We start from the raw sequence: 8068 nt of genomic DNA on the forward strand, positions 1-8068 counted from the left end.
AAAAATATTTAATATTACATAAATATTTTATATAAACGTATATTTGATGATAGAAAATTGCTTGGAATAACGATTTTGAATGTGGCACTGGGTTCGCTAGGTTGAGTTGTTCGATTCTACGGTTCAACGTGCATTACGTGCTTTTTGTTTAAATCATATTAGACATGCACAAAAGTAACAGTGTGAACTTTATCTGAATATAATTATATAATAGTCATTTATATTATAACTGAAACCCTGTTAAGCAATATGAAACAAACGTGTTGCGCCCTTCAAAAGCGTTTTTGTTAGTCAATATAAAAAATATATAATTGTTGTTTGCACTGTATGCAGTTTTATTTATGCCGATAATTTATTTGATAAAGCATTTAAAAAGGTATTTAAAAGGCAAACCAATACCAGCAACAAAATACCGTCTAATTAATGTATCAATAGACTGGACATTAATGTTGCTCGTCAATAATCTGGATAACCTATACGTGATGATTACACATGTACTGAAAAGAAATATTCCGATTTCATATTGATATCTTACTTGAAGTTAAACTGTATCTACAAATCTGCAATCCTATTGGAAGTGATACAGATTATAATGATAAATTATCTTAAAATTGATATAAATCTTACTCAATTGTTCAAATTTCTGAATAGTTTGAAACATATATCCTTGTCAATATATATCAAAATTATTATGAAAATTAATTAATTTGTACTCGGTTTACAATTGCTAGTATAATATTTTTTAAGTGTGTCGAGGGCAGCCATATCAATAATAAATGGTTATATATTACTGTAACACCGTTTAAAAAACGCGACAGTCGACAGGCGATATTATTACAGCGATATTTGAACAGTTAAAAAAATATCGCGTCTCATCGCGACTGTCGCGCAAAATATCGAGTATCGCTTCGTGCGTCGCGTTTTGAAATTAAACCGCGATACCCGAAATTCGGATAATATGGGCGATATTTGAATCATAAAATATCGTGCTTCGCCGCGACTGTCGCGCAAAATACCGTGATTCGCTCCGTGTTTCGTGCGTCGCCCTTTCAACGCAAGACACGACACACGAAGCGATACACGATATTTTGCGCGACAGTCGCGGCGACGCACGATATTTTGCGCGACAGTCGCGGCGACGCACGATATTTTTCGCGACAGTCGCGGCGACGCACGATATATTTATTACGATATATCGCCTTTTGGGCTACTTATACAACACGAGTAATACAACGTATATTTGTTTTTATCAAATTTGTTTGAATTGTATTTGCATAATAATTACCATTAGGCAATGTACCATAATTAATAGGACTGCAACGAATCCAAAAAAATTGTTCAATCCGAATCCGAATCCAAATATGGTTTCTTACTGTTTTCGGATCTCAGATAAGAGAAAATAAGAATTTTTTGTTTAAATTAAAGAAATCAATGTTTTAGAAGTATAATTTGACTAAAAAAAATAAACTTTTATTAACAAAAACATAACAAATTTCTCGTTTAACATTGAAGCAATGTCAAAATTAAACGAAACCTTAACACTTATTCACTTAATAGTTTGCTGGTTAACATACACTTTTCACTGTTCATACAGTTTGATGTTTGTTTTCACAAAAATTAACATATCAATATTGTCCGGGTCCAGGCAAGGCCAATGAGCACTGACGAGGTCTTCTGTTGTGGAGAATATTCTCTCACTCAGTGCTGAGGTTCCTTGCATCACAAGATAGCATGTAAACTTAGTATATGACGAAATATGCTTTCAAGACAATACATTATGCAGGAACACAATTTGACAGGTCGCGAAATTATGCACAATTTACCTGAATAACATTCCAGCCACACTGGATCCACTACCGTTGTTTTTAATACAACTCAGAAAGACAATAAGGATTGAAAACTTACTTATTGCCATTAGGAATTGCATTTGTAATGTGTAAATCCTCCATGATTTCGAATTAGTTTTGCTTTCGTCGCTCATTAGTCATTACGTAATGTCCAATGACACTCTTATACAATAAAAGCCGAAGGATCTCGAATGATCTGCTATTTGACTGTCACATGTTAGTAAATATCGACTATTATACGTATCTTTCATCTTTTAAACATAACCAGTCTGTATAAAAAACAATACTCGTGAAAACAGCGCTACGTTACATACAACTAAGAAAATAAATATTCGGAACCGAAATATCCAGGGGTGGATCCGTGCCCGCGAATCTGAAGTTGGATCCGATATCATCGGATATTTCGGGTACCCGTTGCAGACCTAATTATTAAACATGCTCAGAAAATGTAAATATAAATATCTTTCGGGTCAACAGATGCTATGAAACAACCTTAATGGACAATTGTTAAAGCAGACTATGATAAATCAATATTAAATTGCTGATATGGTGTGATACCACGTATCTCTTTTAATTCAACTTTCAATGTCACTCATTAACTATGATTCTTTTTCGGCCCTTCACACATTGGCGAAAGAAATCATTTCTTGTCATGACACACCTCATATACAACTTTAATTTGTATTGTGTTCTATTTACTGATCTACAACTTACTTCTCTTCAGCAGAAAATTAGTTTATCTGCAGATGTTCTTACCAGGCAGTTTGACGTAATATAATCATAACATTAAAAAGACAACAACAGAATTATCCAAATTATTCATTAATGTCGTAATGTGTTGTGACACTACGATTGCTTATATAAAGTATCAAATACATCACACATTGTATCAGCACAGATTGCCGAGTGATCTAAGCGTTAGACGTTTACTCTAGGGATCAGCGGTTCGAGGCCAGTTGAGGGCACCTTTTTTCTTTAATTTTATTCTTGTTTTATTTTTGTCCCTTAAAGTATCATAGGAACCATTATTATTATGATAATAAAGTAACACAAAAGATAATGTGAGCAGTTCAAATACGTTTTTTTGTATGACTCTGAAATGACAGCCATAGCGCTTAAAGTATCTTGACAACTTGTGAAATGCTTGTTTTTCTTTGACTTTGAATACTTATCTAAAACAAAGCATGAACTTAACACCATACATAATTGAACTCAATAATGCAACTGCCTTTGCAAACATAAACAACAGCTAAATTGTAATAGCGTAATGTTGTCAATATAAGCTGATGGTAACACGAGGTTTGCCTGCAGCTAATTTGTTATGGTATGAGTTCAATATGAAATATTCACCATTTTCTCATATTTAAACATACATTTGCACATTGAACTATTATGTATGTAAACCATGTTATTCTGAATATCAATTCGTAGGTGAGCAATTAGGACTGATCAATGTCAACAATATCGGACCAAATAACTTACGTCTATAAATGATATACTATATGTTATTCATGCTTGTCAACACATTATGGTAGTTGTATATACAGACAATATTTTTATGCATTATATAGCATTCTTAATTACAGAATGGTTATGGCATAGTCATGTGTGAGGTAAAATAAGTATGTTTATTTGTATTATTAATTAAATTTATCAGAAAGTCATACATTTCTACGCTCAAAGTTTGTATTTTCCTTCTGCATTATTTTTATTATAAATTATTTTCAAAATAATTTACGACTAGAGATTAGTTTTTTAGTTTTTTACCTGGTTTTCTACGAGGAGACAACAGCATTTGTGTGCTTAAATTTTCTTTATTTCACTTGTTACACTTCATGTGCTACTATGAATACATACATAAGGTTTACACATATACCGAATAAGTATTGCTTTATCAATATTTAGGTTCAAAAGTGTGAATTTGGTAATGAAATGGTTATGCAAAAACTGTACAACAAGGATTTAGAGTTGGCAACTTTGAAAATCCAATAATCCTCAATTACTCGGTAATCGATTCTTTAACTTTGATTTAAGGGGCAGAATACCATGGTGATAGAAAAGATGCGAAGAAGGAACAGAAACCAAACTGTCGTATTTCTCGTAACGATGGTTTGATGATACATTCATCCACACATGTGATATTCAAATTAATGTTGTAGTATGTTGTGTTAATTCTTATTAAAGGTGATTATTGTCGTAGTCGTTGACGACCATATTGTTGTATCGTGGAACACCAATTTTGGTTTTGAAGGTAGCAAGTCAGTAAATCGAAATGAAAAAAAAGATTGTCAAAACACCAACATGGCATAAGTTGTCCTTCCTTTGAATTTGTTGATGATGAATACTATCCTAATTGGATATACTTATCTGACTTATAACTAGATATTTTGAAAAAGGCAATGCTTTATATTTTTTTCTTCAGAAATAAACAACTTTTCTTCTGTTGCTTGTGTGTCAGCGAAAAATACGTTCTTATGGTGAACAATTTCCTAAACGTCTTTTTCACATCACAAAGTTCACGGCTGTTCAATCCAACTTTAGTTGCAATTGTATCAAATTATAACTGCCTTTAGGTTGTTGAACCAACTTCTAAATATATTTTTCTTGTGTGTTATTCATAAACGTTTTAGTAGAATCGTAAGTAGCCACAGTGGGTAAAGTTATTGATTGAAAATAATGGAGGTAACATATCACTTTAATATTCGGGTAATATAGGGTTCTCGTTACTTAAAATGATCGGAAGTCTTATACGGCTTAGAAGTTTAATACCGAACGATAATTTATTATGAAATAATTAATTACAAAGTCTGATCTAGATTATTTGAAAATACTTTTTATAACAAATCACTTGAAACATGTTTAAGCATAATGTAACAAATAAACGGAAAATGAACAGTAAAGTTAAAATATGATGAAATACATATTTGTACACACTATTAAAATTAAAAAAATATATGCATGCAACTGGGATATTCCATTAGCAAGTAAGGTTTCCAATATTTAAAAAGTTCTGCTCTTCCAAAGGGCTGTCTGCGAAGGGTTATATTGATTGTTAAAATAATTTATTAAGAGAAAAATCTAGTGAAATTAAAAATCTTATTACAACACCATGATTCATTACTATGTAATAACCCCATCGATCATAGGTTAAATGTACAAGTCAAAAATCCTGATTAAATATAGATAAAAATAAAATTAAAAAAATCCTGATTAAATAAAGATAAAAATAAAGTTAAAAAAAATCCTGTTTAAATATAGATAAAAATTAAGTTAAATAAAACATTTGTATTCAATTAATTATTCCATATAATTATGTAATATTGTCTGTATAATGTCCTTCATTGTACACGAAATACAATTATTTTCATATTCAGATCATATATAAATCCATAATACACATCGCATTTTCACAGAAGGTTTCGAAGTTAATGTTTATTTCAAGGCTTGTTTCATAGTTGGTTAAAGGTCTGCTGCTACTTGTCTGTGTTTGAAAATCTTTCATTTGAAACACTGCTGCTGTAGCCTGGAAAGCTCCCATACGTGTTTTCATTGTGAAGATACCTCGTCCTGAAAACGCAATTTCACAATATACATGTCGTGGTTATTATGTTTATTTTAAACACTCATCATTAGTCTTTACAATAATATTGTCTAAAATTACATCATAACTTCGTATAAATCATTGCAGTTCATGATTTTCAAAAAGATAAAGAATATGTTTATATAAATGTGCAATGTAAAGGCGTAGAATCAAATGCTCAGTGTATTTACGATGATTTGGATGTTTAATTAATATATAGTTGAGTCGATTGGGTTTTAATCTAAAAGACATTTTATTTTCTAAAATGAAAACAAAGCACGGAGGGCATACATACAATAACTAAATCTTATTAATTCGACAGTTAACACTAAAGCTGTAACACCTGTTCTTTGGGGCGTCCGGCTTTACAATATTGTACTCAGATCCTAGCTCACTGCCAGTTATTTTGGGTCTTGTTATTTTGCAAAGATCAACGCCTTGCAGGTTTGTTGTGTCAATCTTTCCCTTTGAAGACCGCGAATTTTTCTTGCAAATTACGCCAACAAGAATCACAATAACCAGGAATAGAAGTGACCCAACAACAGAAGCGACTAATACGGACAATTTAATTCCCTCTGAAAACAGTGTATTATTTGTGTAAAAATAGTTTGAGTATAATTAAAGGAGCATATATATAGTTTAGCATGGTATTTATGAGTTATCTAACATTAATGGTATGTTAATACACATTTGATAGTTTCAGTGCATTACTTTAAGGAACAATTAACCAGAATTAGAACGAAAGCAAATACACACAATTTGAATATTAAAAACAATTTTCTCACCAGAATCAGTCGTCTTTTTTCTGCAACAAAAATCGTGCGATAAAGTGGTATGACACATATTGGTACCGTAGTGAATAATGGCAAGTTAGTAGAATTGAAGTATTATGGTAAACTATATAACAATTTTCAATAATGATACCTTTTGGTATGTTAATACACATGACATTTGTAAACTTTGGTATGAACAACATATGTCATTACATATACACATTACAAGGAAACTTATAGAACAGCAGTATTATTTTGAACTTACACGCAACGAAGGACACCTTCAACAATAATACATTCTTCGTCGTGTCGACACGGGTGAACACTTGTGAACGCGCGACATTTGGCGTCATTTCCCTGGTCAAGTGGAACTAGGTAAAATAACAAACAATACGACAATGTTGTAACATGTATACATATTTGACGGTTACGAAAGTAATGCATATGCATTTACACGATCAAATATACCTTTATCTTCCCCTAGGGCTACACTGATGATTCGAGCAGTCTGATCCATTATTGTGATAATGGATTGAAACAATTTCACTTCTGCTTGGGTGACATCGCTTAGAATATGTTCGTTTTGAAAAAATATCACACGGTGATCAACAATGAGACTGCCAATCCTGCAGGTATAAAAACGTTTATTTGCTAAAATTGTGAATGCTTTATCTGATTTAGTTTATAATCATATATACACTAAAATCACATTATACTTTTAAGAACAATAGCTGTAACAAAACACCATCATGCATTTGAGGTTTGTAATTTCATACGTACTTGATGTCTCTTATTTGCACTTTGTCAAGTCTATTTCCCTGTTCATTTTTGTAGAAGCTTGAAAGCTGTAAGTAAAGCAGAACATAAGGTACGCACCGCCATAAAAGCAAGTGACGCACAGATTATTGTGAGCTCTGAATGTATAAAGAATTAAATAAACAAATATTTGATAAATACTTTGTTTCTTTCTATGTTATAAATATGCATATACTATTCAGGTGATAATATAACAATAACTAAAAAACGGTACAAGTACCTCTTCGACCAATATCGTTCTATACCGCTCGTAGGTGCTTGCCGAGTCGATATTTATATTTGCCGGAAATTTGTAGTTAAGAGTTATCTCTACAACCAAGCTGCCATGGCCGTCTTGGACTTTATAAATCATAGAACATATTATTTCACCAAAGTCAAACTATAAAAATGAAATTTCAGATGGAAAATCAGGATATCTATCTTAAGATAAGACACTTGCAAAAAATCTGACAGATTAACTGTATCCTACCACATAACATATAGATTTGGTTTTAATATAATTTCCGTAGGAAATATATTGCTTCACATAATTGTGTCGCGATTATTCTTAAACTACCATGTCGTTCACGAAATCAAATTACATCAAACCACATTCGTTATATAAAAAAAGTATTCTGAATGATTTCCTTACCCGGAGTTTTATCGATGATATTGTCGATTTCTGAAATAGAACGGTTGATGGTTTGATTTTTTTTAAACATGTTTTATTAATCGTTTTAATACGCAGTCTGTTAATTTTTTCGTTTTGTCTGACCATATTCCCATCAATCTAATACCTAATACATTAACACGGATTAAAATATAACGTTTTTGATGGTTTGGTTTTATTTTGATTTCTTAAGCGCCAACCGCTTATAATTATAAAGTAAATGCATAACTTAAAATTAAATTGCACATGTTATTTTGAATAAAATAATGTTATTTACCATTTCTTGAATTTATGATCTCATGATTGTATTTATATTTCTTTTCAATACAATATCATAATTACAAATTGAATAAGCAAATCTTACTTTTGCATTCATCTTCCTCTAGTTTGTAGCCTCTTTTGC

General features: G+C 31.4%; 1 long non-coding RNA gene across 1 annotated transcript; it reads right to left on the reverse strand.

Annotated features, from left to right (window-relative positions):
• Positions 1-5891: 5891 nt before the first annotated feature.
• Positions 5892-6576, reverse strand: LOC127865968 (uncharacterized). The gene is made up of 3 exons (XR_008042831.1): positions 6466-6576; positions 6213-6232; positions 5892-6002 (listed from the first exon to the last, which is right to left on the reverse strand). It is a non-coding gene; the product is annotated as an uncharacterized LOC127865968 (long non-coding RNA).
• Positions 6577-8068: the final 1492 nt, after the last annotated feature.

Source organism: Dreissena polymorpha, chromosome 2 (genome assembly GCF_020536995.1).
Source record: "Dreissena polymorpha isolate Duluth1 chromosome 2, UMN_Dpol_1.0, whole genome shotgun sequence".
Taxonomy (NCBI): Eukaryota; Metazoa; Mollusca; class Bivalvia; order Myida; family Dreissenidae; genus Dreissena; species Dreissena polymorpha.